Below are 25,743 nucleotides of genomic sequence, written 5' to 3' on the forward strand. Positions count from 1 at the left end.
TTATTAAGAATAGTTTAAAAATAGGGGTAGTAAAGACTATTAAAAATGATTTCTGAAAACTGTGGAAATGGCCATCAAAATGGCTAATGAGTTTCAATATATGTTAATGTGATTTAAGGTGCTGGTGATTGTCTAGGAAAGAGTTCTTACAGAAGTTATGACTTAGACTATTCCCATCAATCCCATTTATATTAATATAATCTTCTTAAATCTGCTCATTTTTGGCTGCATTGCAACCAGACCTGTCTATTTACTATAACTCTGAGAGATAAGAATGGATTCCATCTGGCTGAAAAAATGGTAAGCAGGACATTTTGTGCTTCTTTATAGTTTGTGGTCCTTGACAGATATGGTTACATCCAATGTTATATGAACAGATTTCCACTTTGCTCATCTCTCCTCTGAGCACATTCATTTTCCCAACTTTGCTTTGGAGGGTTGTACTGGTGAACAGATGTCATTAGATACAAACCATAATTGTATATTTTCAATAAAATGATACAACTTGGCAGATTATGACAGTTAGCAAAATTATTCTCAGAATTCATCCCAGGGAGGATGCTTTTAAAGGAAGGATATAAATCTCTGTTTCCCTCTCTCTCTCTTGAAACTAAGTATTCAGCTCTAATGGGGAAACAAAGTGCACTTGATTATTTTTAAATTAAATTGGCCAGACTACATAATGCTCTATTTTATGTTCTGATTTTACAGGCATTTTAGAATCAACTCTTTATTAATCAAATTCAATCAAACTTTTAAAAAATGAACATGCAACAGAAGTCTCTTTGTTACTGTTCAGAGAAACAGAAGCAAAGTAGTAGTTTGTAGAAATTATTCACATCCTCTGCCTTCCCCCAGGGTTATCTTAAGCTTGATTTCACCAGCCTGTTTTTCACTTACTAAAATCATTGTTACAGCTTTCAAAAAGCTAACCTTAGATAGGGGATAACCGAAGAAAGCTTTGATTATTAGATCTATTCAGCTCAGGGCTATCAAAGATATTTTATAAGCTGTTTAGAAATTTCTAGTCAACTTCAGTGTTCTATGGCAGCAGCAGTCTATGTACTAAGATTTTTCTTGCTTGCACAGTTTTTTAAAAAGTTTCTAAGTTCACCAAGATGCTCATTTGCAGCTTGTATAAATAATACATAACACTGGGGAGTTAGGATGCATCTAAATGGGATAAATGCATTTAGCTTGCATCATACTTCTCAAGGGAATAGATCATGCTTCTCTCAAATAACTTAGCCAACATGAAAAAAGTTGTTGTTGTGTGAACAAATGTCTCAAATCCTTTGACTATCCTATGCTGTAGGATAACCCAACTGACAAGTTTCCAGTATTCAGACATTGAGATCCTATTCATATTTTTGCTTTCTAAGTCATCAAGTAGTGCCATAATGCTCAAAAGGAGAAGAGGAGGTGACCAGCTGAAGTCTACCAAACAAAAGCAAAATATGCTACAGAAATGACGATGCAGTGTGACAAGGATTCTTGATTGGTATCTAAGCAGAACTAGTTAAGCTGTAATTAATCATCCAGACAAATGTTTCCCAACCATCTTTAAAATGTCACTCATATTTCAGAAACATTTTTAGCCATGCACCAATCAGTAACAAAATATTTCCCATCCAGCTAGTGTAACATGTAACTACTCCTTGAGGACTCTTGCTGTTGATAAACTAAATAAGGCTTTATCTACACTACAAGCTTATCTTGATGCTAAGGAACGTTATTGTACTTGAAGAATCCTGGGAATTATGGTTTGAACAAAGGGCTGAACATTCTGGATGAACACCACACAAAGGACAATTCCCAGGACCCCTCTGTCTCCCCTCACCCCCCCCACCTGATGAAGTAATGGATGTTTAGGGTTTTAATGGGGCCATCACTCATTGTTTGATAAAATGAAATGTTTAAATTGAGAGGCAACTTCCATTTATCTGTACCTAACACAATTAGCTCACACACATTTCATATGAGGAAAATGAAGTCTGGGGCCCATGAACATTGCTTACTGACACCTCTTGTAGTGTCTCTGTTCTCTGTTCCATCTGACTTCAATATTGTAAAGAATACTTATTTTTTTTAAAAAAAGAATCAGATGGGAAGTTGTCATATTACAAAGCCCAATGTTAGCCTCTAGTACTATTATTTACAAGAACATTATTGAGCTCCACTAGGTTACATAGGCCTGATTAGAAAATAAAAACCATGGGTAAGCTGCTTTTCAGAGAAACAGAAGAGAGACAAACTTGGGTGCCAGGGAGCATCCTGAGGGCTCAAAAGGATGGGGAAAAGCAACTTAACTTTATCTTCTATAAAGGTTCAAAACCCTATAAAGAGGGTTTAAAAAGCCAAGACAGCAGATGTGACTGCATGATCAAAGCCCCAGTCTTTTTGTACTATATGTGTATACCGTACACATTAAAAAGATGTAGGGCTTTGATAGTATGGTTGCACCTGCCATCTTGACTTTTTTAAGCCACTCTTGTGGATGTCCCCATAATTTCTGCTAAATGGGGGTTTTCTAACAGACAACACCCATCCCAGCAGCCTTTCCTGAATATGCATGAGCCCCTATCCCTTAGCAGAATTTTTGTGTGAATGCCTACAACATGTTTTCCAAATTCCAAATATGCCCACCAGTCCAAAAAATTCACATATTCTTCTTTTATTCTTTAAATCTGTTCTAAAGTTATTCCTGCCCTAAAAATTCCATTCTAATGTGTCGTGTGTAATATTGGGAGATTCCAGAAGCTAATAGACTCTGGGAAGAAACCACTGTTTCTTTGTCTTAGCATCTTTCAGCTGCTAGTCTGCAAACAAAGCCCATGGGAGAATCCAATCTGAAACTCCCCCTTTGACATCTGGTTTGGATTTCAGTTTCAACATTCTTTCTTCATCAATTGAGCAGTATTCTTTTTATAAAAAAGAACCCCATGGTTTAGTTTTGTAATTACCAGTCAATTTGTATCTGGATAATACTGTATTTCATTCTGTCTGGGGTATTAATTCATCTGAGGGAATTAGACCAGATCTATATCCAAATATAAAAGAAACACACAGTTTCTTGATTCTGTCTAAGATGGGCGTAAGATGCAGGGAGACAAATTATTGGTAGAAACACTGTAAGACTGAAAAGAATATCAATCTTCTTCAGTAACTGAAGAAGAACAATCAGATCCTTTACTTCTTCTATGTGCCACCCTTCCTAACTGGCACTCAGGGTTTCTCCTACAATTCACTTGATGACCTCTAACTTTGAACTGTTTCCCAGAATTGCAGTATTGTAGGCACAAATATATTATCATCCCATTATAAGTTTAACAGCCCAACATTTTATATAACCAATCATAATCTATTGTTAGGCTAACTAAGAAAAAACCCCCTCCTACTTGATATAAGTATGTGAAGCCTCCTGGAAGTTGAGCTTGACTTTATGGCTACTGCATGGAGTGTCTTCATGGACATTTCTACTTGGCGGAAATACAAGAAATAGGTTTCCAATTGTCTTCACCCAGAATTTTTTCCCCCTAATTATCCCAGTCTATCCTCTAAGCCTGACCCCGGTTAGCTTTTTGAGATCAGCCAAGGTTGGCTAGAAAGGAAAGGTTGAATTGTGGATCTATCTCAAGGTCTTTTTTGTCCCCAGAAAGCATTTCCATGATTCTGCTGAAATCTAGCTCTTTACATTCTGTTCCCTTCTTATATCAAATTTTTTTTTTGTTCATAATTTTATTATTTATTTACATATTACATTCATATGGCTGTCCAACTCAAAGAGCATGGCTCTGGGCAGCATACAAGAAAAAAAATCCACAACAAATGCAATATATGGAAAACAATGCAATATATTAAAATCAACTAAAACAGTAAACCGGCAAACTAAAACATATTGTAGTTCACCCAGCTGGTACTTCACTCAACCTGTCCTAAAGGCTTAGGGAAAGTAATATTGATAAGAAATAGTATATTCTCTTAGAAATTTTCCTTAAAATAAAATCTTCCTGTCAAATGCTTTATATTGTAATTGTCAACTCTAAGTCTGAAGGACAGAAGCCCTCAGTAGGGTCATTCCTTGAATGGCCTTAATGTCTTTTTTGTTGCTGCAACATGTCATTTAACCACTTAGCAAGTTCAAGCTGTGCTTGTCTACAACTCTAATCATCTCCAATCACCATGGCCACCAAGAGTGCTGGCTAGGCATGTGATGAGAAATGTAGCCCAAGTCATCTCAAGGGCACCACAGTAGGGAGGCTGTCCTTTGGATGTGTTGGATTATAACTCACAACATCTCCATCTAGCATAGTATCACACTGCCCAGAGGAAGGGAGGAAGAGACTGTTGCGTCTTCATATTTTAGTCAGTGCTTATTTGTTCAGAGAGAGCACAAAAAAGGCAGATAAACAGCAAGAACATCTGGGCCACCAAAAGATATTACTAAAGTGTGGGATTTGCGTATTTTTTATGTATCAATCTAGTATGTCATGGATGATTACAAAGTGAACAGTAAAGTTCAAATTTGCTTTAGCTGATGTGCCAGATGTGCTTCAGTGACCTGCCCATTTCAGATAACATCATTATGGCACATTTGTAACCTATGTTAAGCCACAGAAGTAGGTGTGGAGGTAGGAAGCAATTGCTGCCAGTGAACCCAGAAAATAGGCTCACTGGTGAGCTTTGTATAAAAGTAACAGGGACAACAGCAAGGACATGATGGGGCACATATTGCTGATTCTGTGCAAACTCATCCCTGGCATACTTACATGGTATTGCCTCCCCCTCAGTTGCCATGCAGCAACAGCATGATCTCATTAGCCACTGCTATCTCTCACTTTCAGAAAGCAGTAGCTTGCTGGAGCACCAGCCACCTGAAGTGCCTCACTGCTGTAACATCCGAACTTAATTCACTCATTGGAGAGACAGACAGAAATCATTTGCTTACAGAAATTCACTATTGCTGTTTAAGGCCGGAGGTGTATGTGAATCCCTGTTTTAGAGTTTATGTTCTCTCCCTCTTTCTCTTTTTGCATTTTTAAAATACATGACATATTCAAATGAATAGAAGTTAGCAATCGGTGGGTTAAGGATTATTCAGCAAGGCTGCCTTGCTTCTGAACTGGAATAAGAAAAAACAAAAACAAAAACCAAAAATTACCTGATACTATTTTGCCAGTAAGAAGGAAGATTTCTGTTCAGAAAAGTCAAAGGAGTCTATCATGGACTTTTCAACTCTGAGAATTTTCTGATGGGTGGACATACCTGAGAAGGGCAGGAACCATGTCTGCCAGCACTTCAGAATCAGAAATAGGAACTTGATTATTTCACTATTTTAGGCATAACACAATCTGCAAAATACACATTCTGTCTCTCAAGGTCTAAGGCCAACTGATGCCCCAAACACTCATGCCATGAAATAGAAACAAATGTGATGTATGACAACACCTTCAAACCAAACTTTTAAACTTAGCCACTCACCATGCCAAAGAAAACATTTTAATAATAATAATTTACTAAATTTATATGCTGCCTGACTCCCAGTGACTTTTTTTAAACAATACAGATTAAAGCCTAACGCGATAGATAAGGACAATTACAAAAAACTCAACTAAAGACCAGTGTAGCAATGAAAGAATTAAGGGCATGATAGCTAGAGAAAAAAGCTCTGTGGTGCCTCCCCTCCCTAAACATCTACTTATTTTGTTTAATGGTCAATCCAGGGCTGCTGGAAACACAGTAAGTGTTCAAACAATATGCAATCTAGTGCACATGAGAATAAAAAGCTAAAAACTTCTTCATATTACTAAATACTTCAGAAGGATTTTGATGAGAATTTGAGATTTGGTTTCCTAATTTCATAATTACTTGCTACTGTGTATAATCTGTCACACAGAACTACCCAGTGAGTACATGAAACCATCCAAACTGAAACATCCCTTGGAATACAAGTATCCAGAATGCACAAGTAAGCTCAGAGAGTTTTGTTCATAAATAAGGGGGGAAAAAAAGAATGATCTTCTACTAAACAAGAATGAACAGTACATTTTCTATGTATACTTCCAATGAAAGCTTTAACTTAGTTTCATATAGAGTTTCCAAACTAACAGCTGATACAGTTCATCCATGTACTGCTGGTGAAAAGTTAGAATTTCCTGTGCTGAACATTATTACATCTTGCATTTATGGAAGAAAAGAAGCAAAGCCATGGGGATTGCTGTCTTTATTCAACATTTCAATGAAATGTAGAATTGAAGATATAGCCAAAAACTTTAAGAAAATGGTTATATATCTAATAGAGAAAAGTCAGTGTCTTGCATTACAAATGGATGAAAGCACTGTTATAGCAGACACTGGCAATCTGATATTTTGTTTAGATATGATTACAAAATCTTCATCCCCAAAGACCCTTTGCCTAGCAATCCACTTCCAACAAGAACAGTGGCTGGCAATTTTTTAAGCTAATCAATAATGTTATTATTCAGAGTGATACTGACTGTAAAACATGTGTTGGCCTGGTAATGATGGGGCTTGAGCAAGAGCAGGCTCCCAGGTGGGGCTCCTTCTACCAGTTCAAGTGTAGCACCAGGCTGTACATGGCTGTATTGGAAGATTCACAAGTATCACACTGGCTGTGATCACTATGCCCTCACTTTGGAATTTCATTCGTCAAGAATGTGTGAAGTGTATAAATTATATAAAATATCCTTTAAATTCCAGAATTGCCATCATTTTAGGCAAAGAATTAGGAAGTGAACATGAACATTTCTTATTACATTGTGAGCTTTGATAACTATCAAAAGGAAACATTTTGCAGCAACTTTTGAAGATGAAAGTTGAAATTTTATTGCTCTTGAAGCAACATCCTCCACTGGCAAAAGTTGTTCCATTTGAACTTAAAAACAAGTTTCATGAGCTCAATTAGTTAAAAATGGTGGGTTACTTGTGTAACGTATTTTATCTTTTAAATGAGAAAGATTGAAAGTTACAAGGTACTAAAATTAATATTTTCAACATTCACAAAAAAATTGAATTAACAATTTAAAAATGTTTATGAAGAAAGCAAGTTAAGAAGGCAGAATTTAAATTTGCATTTAACTGAATTATAAGAGAAATGTGATGAATTAATAAGAATTTCAGCAGCAATCAAAGAACATCTCTTGGTGACTAACGTCAAGCTTAAATGAACTGACACCAGTAAAATATGAATTAAGAATTCATTTGCTATTAACACCAAAAAATGAAGAATATTACAACCGAATTATAATTGACCCTTCCAGTGATTTTGCCTTAAAAAAGCATTTTGATAAACTCTTTTTGATTGATTTTTTACTGAATTGTAAAAATGAAAATACCTTCTCATATAAGTGTGAATCTGGTTTCTTATGTCTGGTGTTTGTAAAAAAGTAAATATAGAAATATAGAACCACATTTAAGGATTAAATCCTGTTTTTCTGTTCTTGACATAAGTTGCAAAACCATACACCTTTCCCATTACTTCTCTTCTTAGTTACTTAAAAGTTACAAGGTGGACACGTAATAAATGTAAAGAATGAAAAATATATTGTTTTTCTTAGTTTAAAGGGTTGCTCACAAATACTCCGTGTACACACCTGTCCCAAGAGTAGCACAGAGATATAGAAAATAAGAATTCTTTGCTCCTATCTAGTGGTCATTCAGATTTTTGCAGCCCAGATCTAACAGCCTTAGGGAGATATGTATGCCATCTTAAACTCCTGAAGAAAAGGCAGAATATACATCTAATTAATAAATATATAAATCAAGCACTATTTTCCTGTAAGAAGAACATCCTACTTTTAGTTCTTATCTCTTTTTAATCCTTTGTATGAACAGTACAGGAGTTAAAGAGTATTAAAAGTTTACATCCTAAGCTGATGTAAGTGTTCAAGAAATACCCAACAATAAAATATGCCAGCACTATTCATTGTCCATGCAAAAAACTGCTGCAAGCTGAAAATTGAGAATGTAGGGAGTGCATAAAATAAATTAAATTTAGTGCCACAACAAATGCAAGAGCTGTTGTACTGATTGCATTATTCATCTTCATAATTAATTCAATAAACCTTTTTAATTTATGTATCTGAAAATGCCACCAAGCTTCCAGAGATCTCTTAGAATATCAGAAAAGCCTGAATTAGTGCTTAAGGGAAATTAAACTCAACCAGGTCTGCATGTTACATTGCTGCAGGTCAGTACTCAACATGTTGGCTTCCAGGATATAATTAACAAGGCTTTGAGGTAGTCTTTCCTTGCAAGTGAGGCACAGTTTCCTTCTGTTCCAATTGTTATGCTCATGAATGCAATTAATGACTAAAGAATGCATATTTCCAATTATTCCAACAAAAATGCCTAGAAAATAGGATATATCTGTTTTCCCAAACTTTCATCAGGTATGTTAGGTTAGAACATTCAGAATACAACCTCAGAAAGAGAATAGTTTCATAGTGAAGTCCACCCAGAATCATAAAGGCCTACTTTTTAACCCACAGCCATGGATCCACCCATAGCCATGGATGCTTACTGGGCGACTTTGGGCTAGTCAAACTTTCTCAGCCCAATCTACCTCATAGGATTGCCTTGTGGGTATAGAATGAAAGGAGATCCTCATGTAAGCCACGTTTTGCTCTTGGATCAAATCTAACAAATTAATAAATACCATTGACTGTAGAGGTTATCCAAAGGATAAGTCTCTAACTTTCACAGGCTTCCATTCGGTTCAGACTGTGTCCATTTTTCTTCAGGTTGAACAATTTATATCTTGTATCTTCAGAACACGATACTCTTGGAAGGAGCTAACAAAATTTGTAGAAACTTGGATCTGGTATTTCTCCCCCTCCCCCATTCTCAGTTCCAATCTACTTGCTGGAGATCCCAGTTGATACAGTGCAACTCCTTGCAACTCTGGCTCTCGTCAATTAAAAAAAAAGTGCAAGGCAATATCAATTAAACACTTATGTAATGTAGCTCAGTACTTAGATATACATTAATATGTCTGTGCATGCAAGCCTATATTTCATATAACATATTATAACCGACAAAAATCAATATTCACAGAAGGTGTCTTAAGTCCCCGATGGAGTGAACAATTGTCCATTGTTCTAATATCTGAGTTGGAATCTGCCAGTAGTAGCCCTCTCTACCAGTACTTAGAAGTTCAAGGGCTCAATTTGCTCCACAAAATGCCACATAATTTATCATAATTAATTTCTACTTCGAGAAAAACACAAACATATAGTACACTTGTTTTAATGTTTAAGCTTGAAATAGGAAAATGAGGAAAGTACAAAACTTTTTTTTTCCTGAACTCCTTTTCCTTTTTTTTTTTTTTTAAATCTCTTGGCAGTGCTTTCTGCAATTAAATAGCTCCACAGGGATGCCATATGTTGCCAATAGTTTTACACTTCTCAGTAGTGGGAGGCTGAAACTCTTTCCAATAGACACGATAGGATCCCATTACAAAATTCTTCTCTAACAGAAACAGCTAAATGTTCTATCAAGGAACTAAATTAAAAATAGACCTGCTGGAATGGTTATCTCCCAGAAAGAATGCACTTGGCATGCTGAGTAACATGGTACATCTGGTGGCACATCACTTGAATTTGTCTCTTGCATTAGCTCAAGAATGAAACAAAGCATCAAAAACAGGGCAACTCTACAGGCTGGAGTTTTGTTTCAGCTCTCTTTCCCCACTGCCTGTGGTTCTGCCTTTTTATTAAAATTAAACATTTGTTATTGCTGCTAATGAACCCAAATAATAGCTTTACGAGTCAGGTGGGAGTTTTGCAGATGACAGTATTTTGTTTTACATTAATAATATTTTCCTTCAGTTACAGAAAGCAGAAGCAACACGGTATCTTTGAGAAAATAACTCCTGGCTATTGCACTTGATGCTGTTTTACCAACTCTGGATCCAGCTAATAAGAGTAATCAATAAAAAGATCAATAAAATGACAACCATGTTTCTGCACTTATGTTACTTGGCTAAATCATCAGCTGCTACAGGATATATATGTATGTACAAGGGCCATGTTTATGTATTTATATAACTGTCTAGTCCATTATTATGTCTATCACACTGTACCACCAGATGCCTCTGTGCATTTTACAAATAGAGCTTCATAGCCATTTTTGATGGTTAACTGCACATATGATAATATTGTGACCATATCAAGATATATTATAATAACATTACTAAAGAAATTGTCATTAAACCATTACTTCTGATATCCACAATCCATTTTTCCCCCAGTAAGACTCTAGAATACATGGCAGCAAAAACCTACACATTTTCTTGGAGAGAAACTAATTATTTTGATCAGTCTGGATTCAGGCCCAATATTGTAGCCAAAACAGCCACAACTGCCTTTTTAAATGATCTGTGGCAAAAGTTGGCAACCCACCACGTGTAGATTGCTTGCAAGCTGCAAACCATTAGCTGTGGCCCCTAGAGATCCATCTGACTGTACCCCTGAAAATCAACAACATATTATCAAGATTTGGCAACGTGGTTTTTCACTGTTTGTACATTTATTTTGATGTCTTAGAATAGGACTTAAACTTTGCAATAATCTTCAAATAGTTTCACCCTCAAAAACTAAAAAAGAAAAAGGAAAAAAAGAAAAAGAAAGTCTTGTCCTAATAAGGCATGCTGTGGATCCAGCATTTCTCTTCTGGGAGTCAGGTGGTTGCCATGGCCAGGACTATGTTTCCTCAGCTTTGGCCATTGTAATCCATGTCACAATCAACTACTGTATAGATTACTGCAACACATTTTACATGGGGTTGCCCTTGAAGGGGCTAGAAATGGCAAAATACACACTTTTTGGTGTCTAATTTATAGATCACAGACCACAAAGCACCATTCTTCTGCTAGGTTTCAATTCATTTTTGGTTCTAGTTCTAATTATTTTAAAGTCCTAGGTCCAGATTATTTGAATGACCACCTCTTCAGAAATTCTATTACAGTGACATCATTAAGTGAGGTTAGATTCAGAGACATGAGCAGGAATTTTTCTGTGACAACATCCCAATTACAAACTTCCTTCTTAAATAATTTGGCATTGGTTTCATCTTTGTCTAGGTTTAGGCAGGCTACAAATATAATTTATGTAGCCTAGAGTTTGATCAATTCTAATTTTTTTTTCTGTTTTCTTGATGTTTTAAAGATCGCTTGGTTTCTTTTCATTCAATTTTGCTCTTTTACTTTAATGTTGCTTATCACTTTGGATATCTTTTAGACAGAAAAACTTTTTATATATTTTTAAAAAGTAGTCTCCTCAAATTGAGCTTGACTTCTGGAGATGTCAAGGATGTGTTTATGTAGTTTTCTGAGCAGCAATAAAAAGTATTGCCATTGCTTTCTTCCTGGATGTTTTTTCAGCTTTATAAGCTAACCTACAACCACCTGCTAAAACATAAATGCTAAATAAATCAATTTGAATACTGTGCTAAATCATATCCACAGAAATATCTTTTATGTTTACCCAATCAATAAGGCCAGTTGGAGGAAACCTGATGTTGCATCGTACACATATACATAGTTTCACATTGCTAGCTCTAATTTTCAACTTTCATTTATAGTTTGTTCAGCATCTTCTTATTACTAGTTTTACACATGCAGCAATTAGCTTCTCTTATTCCTTCTTTGCTTTCTTGTTTTGTCTAATAGGTAATAATTTATGCATTTAAAAAAAAATCCCTTATTACCTTTTATAGAATGCCATAGTGGCATTCTTATATAAAACTGGTTTTAAGTTTTTACATTATATTAAAATTTATTTTTATATTATACTATGATATAAATACATTTTATTTGTGCCAGGTCTATGAATGCTTAATATAAACTTAAACCTAAGTTTTAAAATTTGGAATAAATCTAGAGACTTTCTGTCTTCTCCAAGGTATAAATAATTTATTATATCTAGAATCTAGACTCTACTTGTAACAACTCCTGGATGTTTTTTCACATTAGTAACTTCATCCAATGAGGGATCACATTGTGAAAGGTATGACATCATCGAGTTCATTTACCAGTCAAAAGAGGATGTTTTAAAATGGGAGCAAGATAAGCCAATGTAAAAGAGTAAATTAATATTTCTGCAAAGGAATGCTAAAAATTCATTTAGAAAGGGTTTGAGTTTTTGACTTTGAGTTTAAAAAAAATTCAACAAACTGGGAACAGTTCAGCATTTGGGAATTTCCTCAGAGAGATGTTGTGGCAGTTCAAAATCAGCTCCAGACCTGCCAAAATCTCATGACTTCAGCTGCAGGCAGGAGCTGAGTTGATGGGTTCCTGGCTTTACTGTGGCGTAAGTGAAATTGCAGCATAGTTGATCTTTACTCTTCAAAAGCTCTACAAAGTTTGTGGACAATCCATTCCCCTGTTAGTGGGAACTCTAAACTCATCCCATTTTCTAACTCTTCCCCCCATCTTTCACCAACTTTTTGTCCTCTATATTTTGAAGTCAACAGAAGATAAGATAATTAAGGGTTGACTTCAAAGTGCTTCTGAAGGACTGGTGAATGGAAATGGTGGTCGCATGGAAGTGCCTTCAGTCTGCACTAAGGATAAGGCATATATTATCCATCTCTTGTTTAAACAATGGGAAGAGGCAAAAACAATTTTCAAAGCTCAGTGTGGTTTTGGGGATAGGAGTGTTGAAAGAATATGGTTTTTTCCAATACATATTGATGCATGTTTCATATTCCATATCATTTATTCTTAATAAAAACTATTTCAGCTGTGTTTAATGTCCTTGATAGTGTTTCACTGCAAGACATCTTCTAGCAAAAATTCACCAAACAATGTTATTACTCTTTCTATTTATTATTCATTTTTATGGTTTGTATGTCACCTTTTTGACCAGAAGGCACTAGAATTAAATCTCCAAGTATTCTCAGAGTAAAAAAAATAAAAATAAAAAAAATTAAGGCTCGCAATAGGCAATGCATGAGTCTCCAGATTTATTTATTTATTTATTATGATATTTTCATACTGCTCTAGCTTCTCATGACTCAGGGTGCTTGACACACAGTTGAGTGCCAGCATCGCCTTCACTCCATTCTCCAGCATGGCCAGTATACTGATTCCCTTTGACAGTCTAATAATCTTCCTTGACAGATAAAGATTTAGATACATAATCTGCTGCTGGTTTAGACTGACCAGTTTTAGTCTTATTTATCCTCATACTTTTGCATAATTCTGGAGTGGAATTCCATCATTTCTTTGTTGCTACAGTTTGTAGACTCAGTTTGGATCAGTCTAAGCACACAAATCAAATGTAGGCACTTAGATTATCTGTCAGCCCTACAACGTAGACCAGACTGAGAAACTAATGCTATACAGGCCAGAACTAATTTTATTGTAACAGTCATAGTAACATAATCTTGCAAGTCTGAATGTGCTCCCCCCATTCCTCAGGACAGGGCCTGTCTGAGATGCTTTCTCACATTAGTTTCTTGGAATGGCCTCAAGCCCTGCTTATCTGATCATTGTCTTGGTAGCAGCTCTTCCTCCTGTCCTTCAAGGCCATTCCCTATGCTCTTTACATTAACATACAATCCAAGCTTGTTCACTACAATGTCCTATGAGACATACTCTCAGGGAAGGATAAATAAGACTTGCTTATAAGTGTGTACATCCTTTATTTTTGTCTAGTTACAAGAATATTTGGACAAAGAACATGGCTTCAAGTGAAATCCTAGTTTGTGGTTAAGAATTGTTTCATTTAAGTAATTGCTATATGAATAAACAGAAAAATTGTTATTTGCTTGCAAAGCTGCTTATGGAATCCAGATGCTCACATCTATTCACATACATCTATAGACCCAAAGTCAATACCCCCATATTCAGAGTGAGTTATTTCACCAAATGGAAAAAAATACTGATCTACATTGTTTATTTTATTGATTAGCTTTATAGTTCATCTTCTCTAGAAGTTCAAGGCAGCTTACATTAGACCGACTCACCCATTTTTATTTTCGCTACAATAATTCTGTGAGGTAGATTAGCCTAGGTAGTGACTCAAAGTTACCCAGTGACATTCTTAGTTGTGTGGACTCAGCAGAGCTGAGGCAGACTGAAGCTGGGTAAAGGTGTTCTTGCATGAAAGCAGTGTTTTCCATGCTACTACAGCAGAAAACCTCCCATGTGGGCATTTTAGGGTGCATAGAGGAGAAGCCTTCAGAATTGGCAATCAGTTGAGCTCCAGTTAGCCTGGCAGATCTGCTGTAGGACCACCCCTCCTGCTGATCACTAGCCTCTTTGCTTCCAAGGTCATTTTGGATGTGGCTGCAAGAGAGACTGGAATCCTCTCTTGCACAGCCTATATTGGAAATGGGAATATCAATCTCATATAAGACTGAGTGCGGGTCTACTTGGAGGTTGATATTCCCATTGGTAAGCACACACACCAAGTAACATTATAGAGTGTTTTCTTTTGAATACAATGTACAGGCTGCCGTTGCCATTTGAGAAGGTATGCCATTGTAAAAAAGGACTTTTGATTTTCCTGAGTATGCTAATTGTATTAATTTAACCTGAGACAGTTCAGAATGGGAGACACTTGGTAGCTGTTGATGGAAATCTGCAAACGATCTGATCAGAAAATGCTACCAGTTCTTTCAGTAATCCTGGAGTGTCTATTAAAAGAGCCTTAATAGGACATTAATAAGGAACTTTCCCTGGCTTCTTGACATCTACTTTTGGAGCCAGAAGGATCACTGCTAGTGACGTGGCTCAACAAGCCCACTGGATAGTGTTTTCATTTCACCATTTGATAAACAGAAACCATTTTTCAGTGAAGTGAAGCTGCAGAAAGGCGTTAATCTCAGAAACCTACGAAGGCTATCAGCCTGCTAAACCTGTCCAATTGTCCTCCTCATGTACAGAAGAAGGAATGTGGTGACATAGGTTGGGAAGGGAAACGACAGCAAGGAACCCGTTACTTGCTGCCCTGAAACTATCCTGAATTATATTCTTTGAGAGCAGCAGCACTGACTGGCCTCATTGACAAAGTAGGCAGCACTTTTTAGACTGATATAAAGGACAGAAGGAAAGCATATTATCATTGCTGTGTAGATGAGCTGTATGAAGCAAAGAATTAGCTGTACATATACTATTTTCTTTTTCTTTTCTTTTTTGTGTAATAAAATTTTAAAAATTATTAACCATAACATAAAAACTCCCAGGGCTTCCTATATGTCATAATCATTCTAACAGCCAATTGAAATATAGGTTGCAGCCCCTTTAATTTTTAGATGGGAGACTACATTTCATTGGCCTTCATTTTAACACACATGGACCTGTACAATCACCATCACAATGTTACTACCAAAGGCTTTGTCCCTACTAGCCAATCATTGAGCTTAGAAATGTTCTGCTATTTACATATCTGGCAGTATATATATTAATAAGTTGGGTGGAGCGTCAGACACTTATAGTCAGGAAGGCACACAAAGGAGAAACAATTGGAACAATGTCTTCTGCATACAGAAGGAAGAGAAGGCTTCCAATTCCAAGAAGACAGAAGCTGAAGAATAGGAATAGGAAGATTCAGCCTATGAAGAAAAAGCGTTATTTCAAGCGCGGGGGGCAGGCAAAGCGGAAGCCAGTTACAAAACATGGAAAGAGCAATAATAGGAAACCAAACTCCCCCGCTCTTAATGATTCCAAGACCTTACAACAGCTGCGAAGGGACAACATGTACATGACAACCAAGGCCAAAGGGATCATGATTTCCTTTGTAAAGAACCTTTACAAATGGGTGTCCATTGAAGCTGAACGCTTGCGGAGGGAGAGGAAACGCTCCAGCATTGGCTTCTTAGAAATGCAGACAGCTCTGAAGAGTGTTATGCCAGGAAAATGTAGTAAATGCATGGCAAACACCTCTAAGGGCGGGGGTTCTCGCTGTATGAAGGTGTCCTAAAGAAAAAATTCTTCCCTTCACCCTGGGGTGAGAAGGAAAGAACGAGAAAGGGAGAAGGGAGATGAGTATACCAGAAACACCCCATGCCCCAATTTATATTGCCAAGAAACACGTATTCTAACCCTCAAAATATGGCAATTCTTCTACATGGATGGAGTAAAAAACAAAACCAAATGAAATAGTCGAGTTTGGGTTGAGCTGCACCATCACAGCAAATAGCACAACTCCAGCCAAATATTTAGATCACTTGGCCAGAACAAGTATGAGAAGTTCAGAAATGGGTAAAGAAAAACAAGCCTACTATAAGTAAGAGAGACATTGTGAATCAAAGATCCTAACATGCAGAACATATGAGAGCTAATGCATTCTTTTGTATTAGAGATGTGAGAGATTTCCCATCCTTTACAATTGAAGAATTGTATTATGAACTGTTATTCTGAGGGCCTTATAATAAAAGTGAATTTTTTTGAATATTGGAGATCTTTGTGTTTTTCCAATATACTGTACAAAAAAATTAGCTGAGGTTTTAAGAAAGTTGCTATTCTCAGGGAAACTGAATGTATAAATTTTGGGGGGGAAACTGTCTCAATTACGTAGTCAAAGATAGGAAGTTAATGCTAGTCCTCCTATAAATTACTTTTAGTCCTAAAAGGCAAAATGTACCCCTGCCCTGACATACTCAGTGTAGTTATGATCACACCTGAATCTTTAATTCAGGGGTCATCAATGATCAGCTCCCAGATTATTCTAAAACCTACCTCTCAGCGTCCCTCATCATTGACCATGCTAGCTGGGCCTACTGGAAATTACAGTTCAGTTCTATATGTCCCTGTAGCTGTTCTAATGGCTGCATCTCCTTTAATATAAGGGGCATTGTCCCTCTTTGGTTTATCACCCTTCTATCTATTTTAATGAATAGGTTTAATGAGAATTCCATGTTTCTGCTACCAGTCAGTATAACAGTGCTTGCAACCATGTTTAATGTAGTGCATACTGTGCAGGATGAATGTCCACAAGTGTTAAATACTTCATGCTTCCCTTAAAATTTTGTTTTGATAATTGATTAACAATGCAATGCTATCAAATGTCTTCCCAGAAGCAAATCCCGTTTAATTCAATGAGGCTTATTCCCAGTTTACTGAGCAAACAATTGCGGCTTTAGCAGATATAGTAGAGAAAACATTCAAATTGTCAAGTTGCATGTCACTGCTTTTGAAATTAGTTTTACCTGAAAATCTAAATTTTACTAGTTCTAACATAAATTGTAATTGGGTTTATGAAATCATTTTGTATTTCACAATCTTCATTCTCAGTTTTTATACTTACTTGTGTTACTATTTTTTTCCTCTTGTTAGTAGCTGCCTTGGACTCTTTTTTTTTTTAAAGGATGGATTTTAAAAAGGTTAAAAGTAATAATAAAACATTGCACACATAAACACAGGGCTCTCAAAATGTGAAATGGAGTTTTCAACTACTATGACATATAAAGTACATTTGCTGAAGCATGCATCTTGCCCATACATAGATGAGAGATCACTTAGGAGTCTGCTGTTACTTAAAAGAATGAAAGTACCAAATTTCAAACTGTACTATCAAGCCAGCTGTCTAACCTGGATCCCAAACTGGATTATATCACCTTATGGCTGGGCTATAAGGGAGCAGAACTCCCATGCATTTGCAAAAGTATCTTTGGTTTGACAACAAATAGAAATACACAAGCTATAAACAATTATTAAATTCTAAGCAGTATATAAAGTATGGGATAAAGATTGAAAAAGAATCAGCCCAGACTTACCAACCCTTTGCCTCGATATTAAATATTTATTTCCATAAAAATGAATGTACCAAAAATTTGATCAAGATTCATATAGAATTATCTTCAATAACGTACTTCATATGTTATTGAAGTATGACTCATAAACCAAAACAAAGTAAACAGTGTATGATTAAATGGATGCAGAATTTACATTGGGCAAGTGATATGTAAGAATGGGAATATCAATAGAAGACAAACAGTTTGGCCTAGTGGTTAAGGCATCAACTTAGAAACCAGGAGGCTGTGAGTTCTAATCCTGCCTTAGTCATGAAAGCTGGCTGAATGACTTTGGGCCAGTCACTCTGTCTCAGCCCACGATGTCAGGCTCACGTGACAAGCCGGTTGGTCAACAGATCCAAAAAAAGTGGGCCTTGCACCTGTGGGAAAAATGCTAGGAAGGAAAAAAACTTAAATTCACCATAAATACTATTTAGAGAAAACTAGTACAAGATGTTTTACTGCTGGTATATTACTCCAGTGCTAATTGCCAAAATAGTTAATTCGTTTTCAAAAATGGTTGAAAATGCAAAAACCAGGTTGGATCTTTATTCTTTATTTGGTGGCAGTGCACAACAATTCTGGAAGATGATTTATAATAGAATAAAACATATTTTAAAAGTTGAATTATCTTTCCTGCTAGCTATTTTTCTGTTAAACTTTACTAAATATAACTCAGCCATCCTCCTACAAGATAGAGGGATGAACTACAAAAAGATCTATGTCCCAACTGGAACCCCAGAACAAAAGATTGAATATAAGTATCTGTTGAAGTCATCATTTTAGATTCAACACTATCCAGATGATAAACTTCATAATCCTACAAAGTATACTAAGTAAGCTTTGTATATAATAACAGCTTCCATGATACTCTCTGCTTTTTATTGGAAATCACATGTTACCTCTTTAGAAGAATGGCAAATTAACCTGTGGGATCAATGTATCAATATCAAAAATAATTTTATATCTAAAAGTGAAGTTTGACATAGATTTTAATTCAACTTGGAAACATTTATGTATTGTAACTACATAAGTTTGTATTTCTCTTAACATGGGCTTATATATATTATCTTCTGCATGAATCATTCAATAAGAATACAATTTTTAGGCTTGATACAAACTTCTCTTAATAGATATTTATGATTATTAATAGTTAATTGTTAATAGTTATGGTTATTATAGTAGCCATTTTAGTTAATTACTGACTTGTTCCCAATAATAATTTTGAAGTATCAAATTAATTCAAGAAATTTTAATATCCAGCACTGACCTAATGTTACACTGAATTTTTAATTTAATTTTATATAACTTGTAAATCTCTTCTATCTCTTTCTCTCTCTTTTGTATTTCTTCTTGGTAGTGTTTTTAAATATTTTATTTTATCTTATTCAGCTTTGGCCTTGCCCAATTCCAGAATGACTATGGGCAGCTTACAAAATAAAACAGAAAGCAGATACAGTAATGTAAATTTTTAAAAAATACAATAAGAGAAATAACACAATGGCAGTCCAGACCACATCAACACAAAAACAGGAAATATCAATCACCTCTAACAAGCATGCACCCTGACCCAAGGTCTAGGAGAACAGCCAGGTCTTTAAGGCGCTCTGGAAAACCACTGAGAAGAGCTGTCTGGATCTCCAGGGGGAACTCATTCCAGAGTTCTATTGCGACAGAACAGGTACACTTCCTGGGTCCTGAAAGATGACACTATTTGATCACTACTAAAATAAATAAACATAATATTTTTAAAAGACCCTGCTATTTGCTGTCCCAAAGATAAAAGTGGGATAAACATCTAGGAAATAAATACTGTGAAATAATGTGTACTTACTCAATTCAACCTTTGGATCAATGACACAGAAGTATGCGCATTCAGTAGAACAAGCGGGATCTGAAATAAGATCTTACAATGTGAACAGTTCCTGTCTGCCATTCCAGCCACTCAGCCATGCCTTCCTGTGTATTAGTCCATTTTATTGCCTTTCTATCTGTTTTCTTTTCTTTTTTTGTTCTGCACCAGATAGTCAACATTCATTGGTCCTCATTAAGTTGAACAATTTTTTTCTTATTTTCATTTATTTGCCTGTTTGAAGTATTGTTGTTTTTTAATTCTACAAAGCTTGTAATTCCCCAGTCTTTCTGCCTTCTGGTATGGGGAATCACCAATGGTCCCTAGATGCAAAGCCAATATTCTAACCAAGTAGTCACAGTAGAATTTACAGAACAGGAAGGCAAATTTATTCCCAATGTTTCTTTTTATGAATATCAAAGACTGTGATGGTGATGGTGATGATGATGATGATGATTTTGATGATGAGGATGATGATGATAGCAAAGCCCCTTCATCTATATTGAAAGAAAGCTTATTTCTCTTTCAGCAACATTGCTTTGGCTTAAAAAGTCTGATGACTGATATTAAAAACAAAGGGAAATTGAGAATTTCATTAGGCATTATGCTTTCAATCCTGGATTTTACAGAGACTCACCTAAAAATAACCAGATTGTGGAACAACATGGATTATAATATTAATTAGATAAAATAAGCAATGAGTGAAAAGAGTGGCAACTGTTTCACTGTTTGGTGAAAGTAAGACCTTTTGTTACATCCTCATTGGTAGGAAGCTCCACTATATTTGTATTAACATTTCAGAACATTAATGCTAAGGTTGCATATTAGCACGTTGCAGAAAAAAAAAATCCTTTTTTTACAGTTCTTTTTTTATTTGATGCAAAAGAATTTGCTTTGGAAATTTCATTCAGAGAATAAAGGAACTCTATGAAATTCTTATCTCTGTGATGTGGTGTCCTTGTTCTCATTTAGTTACAAAGAATCTGTCAACTATGCAAATGTCTTATCTATTGTAACATCAGCTTTCCAGCGGTCTGCGGCCTCCCTTCCATGGAGATTTTCCAACAATGGCACTGCCATCATTGCTAAGGGAGAATCTTGCACATGAGAAATTCTTAGAGCATTATTCCTTCCCTGGATAAGTTTAAATAAAACATTCACCCAACTTCTCTGTGCAGAAATGAAGGCCTTTTGTGTCCAGCTCTAGTTTTGTCTGATTCTATGATTCATGGGTGAATGGGAATTGGAATCCAGGTTCCTTCAGTCTAAAGCCAATTCTCTTCTCACTGGCTCTGCAAGACTCTCTCTTTTTCCCTTTTTCCTTTTCATTATTTTAAAAAAAATATTTTATTGTTATTAAAGAAGGAAAAGAAGAAGAAAATGAACAAGTAAAAAGAAAAAGAAAAAATAGCTGATGCAGAGATAAAGTATCAGTAAGTGGACAAAAAAGTTACCAAAGTTGTATAGCTAATGCTTAGTTATCATTGATGAAAAATTAACCATAAAGACAAAACACATTATGTTATTTTTGACCATAAGGAAAAAGATTTTAAAGATATGTTTGAATCTCTGAACGGAGTGCCAAAGTCTCCACTATTTTGTTACTTAAAGATAAAAGAAAAAAAAAAAAGGAGAAGAAAAACTATTAAAAACATAGTTACCTACAAGACTTTCGTTTTTGAGCTCCCCTAGAGCCAGACTTTGGAGCTACGTTTCAACCTTTATAAAATGGCCTGAGATGTTTAAAATAACTACTAAATATATGAATGGCTTTTAGTCTGATTTTTCTAGTGTAGAAAGTCTCGCTCCTACGCTAACTCCTGTTCTTTCTGAATTCTTCCCCAGGACTTCTGGCTCCTCCTTCTCCTACCTGCTTTTTGGGAACATTTCACTGTAATAAATGATTCACAGGTTCTTTAGTAGTAAGGGCTTTTCTCAGACGTGTTAGACAATATAAGAAAGAAGATCTTAAAAGAATAAGCTTCTGACTGTGCTAGTATCTCTAAATGCTAAAAATCTAAGCTCTCTCAGCCTCAAGTAATCTGAAATGGAGATTCAACCATAATAAATCATTCACAAAAACTGGGAAGGAAGGAAGGAAGGAAGGAAGGAAGGAAGGAAGGAAGGAAGGAAGGAAGGAAGGAAGGAAGGAAGGAAGGAAGGAAGGGAGGGAGGGAGGGAGGGAGGGAGGGAGGGAATTTCAAAAGCAGGAGAAATCCCTAGCTGGAATAGTGTCTATGGCAGTCAAAGAGTTAAACTACCTTCCATATGAGAAAATCATCAGAATGTTGCCTTCAAAGGTACCAAACATGCAGTCACAAGTTTTAAGCCTTAGAAGGGCAAAGGGGGGGGGGGAGAGGGGGGAGAAGGAATTCTTTCTGACCAACCCAAGATAAAATTGATTTCTGTAACTCAACAGGTCACTCCTATTTCTGCCTGGAAACATACACATTCCGCACAGTAACATGAAGGAGTGAAGTGATTTCTCTTGTTTTTGTATAGGCAGGCTGGTGTTGCAGAAGGTGCACACAAGAGAAAGAAGGCATTCATCTTGCAAAAAGGGAGGAAAAGAGAGAGAAAAGTGGGGAACTAACAACAAGAAAACACTACAACCAGGCAACAAGGACCAAAAGGCCAGATGAATCCCTCTGCCCCAAATAGTTTTTACTCTTTTGTATCTGACACAAAAGTAGTAGTCTGAGCACTTGTAGTCATTAAAGATCTTTACCACAAAGGGAAGTCTACATTGTACTCTACTTGGAAGGGGACATATTTCTTCTATTTAAGGGAGTTAGACTTCACTATGGTAACATCTCCTTTTACTGAAATGGAAAAATTCTGATAGTGAGGGCAGCGATGAGGGCATTGCTGTTATTCAGCTGAACTGGAGGATGATTGTTTACTTCATGGGTGGCCAAAAAAAAAAAAAGCCACCACAGCCTGTATACCAGTGATATCTGTGTTTACTCAATTGCCAGAAAGACCATTGATGGAGCAAAAAGCCATATCACTGACAGAAAAAGAAAGTTCACAACAAGAATGGCTACATTCTTGGAAGCTTCACACATTCCCATTGACAGACTGAAACAGTGTAGATCAGCTATTCCCTTCCTAGTCCTCTCCAGAGGTGCTGGACTTCAACTTCCATTAATTCTCGGCTTGCATAGCCTTTTGGTTGTTAGCAGAAGCTTGAGATCCATCTAGAACTTGGTATTTGTGTTTCCCTCTGGGTTCATCCACACAGTCTACTTACCATAGTATAAAGATGCCTCAGTTAAATTTGCTGAAGATATCTCCTCATAACAAAGTCTCCATCTTGTAGGCAGCCCACTGCTGAGACAGACTGAAGCCATCTACTTTTTTGGTAGGAGCGTAGTGAGAATTTCTCCCATCTGGACAATCTATGGTGCACGGAGGCAGAGGCTGAGATGACACAGTGAGGGTTGGTGACTTGTTCAGTTACAAGCGGCCTGCAGGCATGCAGCCACTTTCTTTTTAAATGGGTTGGTCAACCATTTTCAGAGTGGAAAGCCCTGAAATGGACTAACCTATCCACAACTTAACACATGCAACTGAAAGTGCAATTGAAATAAATTGTCTCGTGTGCTTCTTTAGCTGGTGCAACAGGGAATTCCCTTCCCATTGGCCTCTGCTCTCAAGGAAACCATGATTCTTCACTTCCTCTCCTCTTGGAACGTTATTTTAATAAATTTATTCCATTATAGAATGGAACCTGATACATACAGCCAATGTTTTCTCCTCTTCTACCTTTTTAGATGAACATTGCTGTATGTATGACTGCTGTGATTTGACACAAGAATCAGGAAAAATTATTTCTCAACCTCCCGCTCTTCAGCAATACATCCAGTGGTGGCATCTCAGCTGCATAAATCTGGGTGACCACTAGACAGCAACCAAGAGAGAATATAATTTTGAGAAATTATGTGGATGTACCCAAGAGCACTCCACAATGGATCATCTTGCACACATCAAAACCCCATTCTTGAATACTGACTGCAAAGCTGATGTAAGGTCTGGGCTGCACAAATCTAAGAGAACACTATGTTGTACTTAAGAGAGGGGAACTCTTTGCTATCATTTCTTTGCTCTCATCTTTGCTAAGTCAATAGATTGAAAGGTTGACAGTCCTTTGAGACAAAAATTGGAAAAAAAAATAGTTGCATGGAATGCCTAGACCTTACAAGCACCACTTTTCTGGCACACATTCCCTATGGTGACTGGGGGCAGCTTTTCTTGGATTTGGTGATTCTCAGCCAGGAACAACCACAAATCACTGTCCAGCAAAGCAGCTGTGTGGATGAGCCCCATAGATCCACCTTGTAGTGCAATCCACAATTATATCACTACAAACAGATTAGTTGTGAGCCAAGTGGTAAAGAAGGAAGTGTAGAATTAACTTCAGGAAATGCTGATTGTGTAGGGCAAGTTGACCTGGACCATTACCAGCCACACCTGTTCAGGATAATTTCAGATTGGTTCACTGTAATGAACTCCATGACAGTGCTCTTGGCTGACCTGTGAGATGTTCTTTTGTATCTGAATGAGGCCTTGCTTGTCACTTCAGGCTGTCTGCTAAAGCGTCTCTGTCACATGATGAAGAACATGCCCATTTTCCTCTTTTGACAAAATACAAAAACACGTAAGTATATATATTTTAATTTCACTACTGCCACCAGGGTGCCATACTACAGTTCAATACTATATAAATGCAGTACAGTTCAAATTATAAGTGCAACAATATAAAAATAAGGAACATAACCAATACAATTACCAGAAAATTAAAAAGGGAAGGTTACAGAAGGAGAGATCATGATAGAGGCCTCAGATTATGCAGTGAAAGGAAAAGGTTTGAATGGCTATTCTGTGGAATAGTCTTCCAGAAACTAGATTGGCTCCCATTCTAACAGCCTTCTGGAAATTGGTTAAAACTGAACTTTTCTGGAGAATTTTTGGAGGATGCTGGGCTTTGACACCATCTATGTTTATCTTTGGTTTATTGTTTTACTGTTTATGTTTTATGAGTTTTATATATTTATGTTACACGTTTTAATACTTCTATTGTGTTAACCAAGAGTCTGTTATTGATTATGGTGGTGAAGAAAACTAATGAATAAATAATACCACATCAATTAAGTATAAGGGAAATGGATGCTTACATCATTTCTGAGTAAAAGGACTAACCAGATGCCCATGGTTAGCACAGGGCAATACACAAGCATGCCCACACTGCACCAGAAACTCTCAAAGTAACCAGGGCAGGATAACCTCAAGGTCCTACAGTAAATGCTAAGAGCAGTTTGAACCATGCTCTATCCTAACCAGTAGCCAATGAAAGGCTCTACTATGGGTAGTGTCACAAGAGAATTGGGGAAGATTACTCAGTCCTCAAATGCACAAAATCATCCTTCTTCGTAGGAGAGATTTAAAACAGGACTTCATCCAAGGGACAGGGCTGAAATCCTATTAAAAGGCATTGCCAAAAACATCATCATAACAATATTTTCCATATAGATTAAATAAATTACCAGGCCAGGGCAAACGACCAAGAACTTGGCTAAGGAAAAAGAAGAAAAATGGCTACATAGAAGGATAGGAGGAAGAAGCTTCATTTAAACTTGATTTGGATTTTATGTATCCATGGATGTCTCCAACTTACTTGCTATACACACCTACATAATTTTCACGTTCTCCCTATAAGCATCTCATTAACCTTTAGTAGTAAATGCTGCGAGCAGTCAAATACTAATTCAATCATTCTTATTTGATTGCTTTTCCCACCATCTTTTGGCTGTACACTGTGAATTTTTCTGGAAAATTGGATAAATTTTCTGGAAAATTCGATAAATCCAGAAAAATGGATAGGTTGGATAAATTGCTGATAATGATTTATATCTTAACAAACTGATAGTACAGTTACATGTACACACAGATATGTACACACACACAAGCACTGCCGAGACTTTTACAAATCAGTTCTTAATCAAATCCACAACAATTTCAGGGTTGAGGAATTTGCACATCATTTGTGTGTTCAATGGCCCATGAAAAATTCATCCTATCCTATTCAGTTTGATCTTTATAGGGGTCATTATTGATGTGCATCATCATAT

At 36.4% G+C, this 25,743-nt stretch overlaps 1 long non-coding RNA gene across 1 annotated transcript in view; it reads right to left on the bottom strand.

Moving 5' to 3' along the window:
* The window catches only part of LOC148214253 (uncharacterized), a 133,586-nt gene that overhangs the window by 101,121 nt on the left and 6,722 nt on the right, over positions 1–25,743 (bottom strand). The window contains exon 4 of the long non-coding RNA XR_015798576.1: positions 19,595–24,249. This is a non-coding gene — a long non-coding RNA (uncharacterized LOC148214253). The remainder of the gene's footprint in view (positions 1–19,594; positions 24,250–25,743) is intronic.

The sequence above is a fragment of the Python bivittatus genome, unplaced genomic scaffold (genome assembly GCF_059951505.1).
Source record: "Python bivittatus isolate LINGU-HERP-01145 unplaced genomic scaffold, Pbiv_v1 ctg000700_np1212, whole genome shotgun sequence".
NCBI classification, from domain to species: domain Eukaryota; kingdom Metazoa; phylum Chordata; class Lepidosauria; order Squamata; family Pythonidae; genus Python; species Python bivittatus.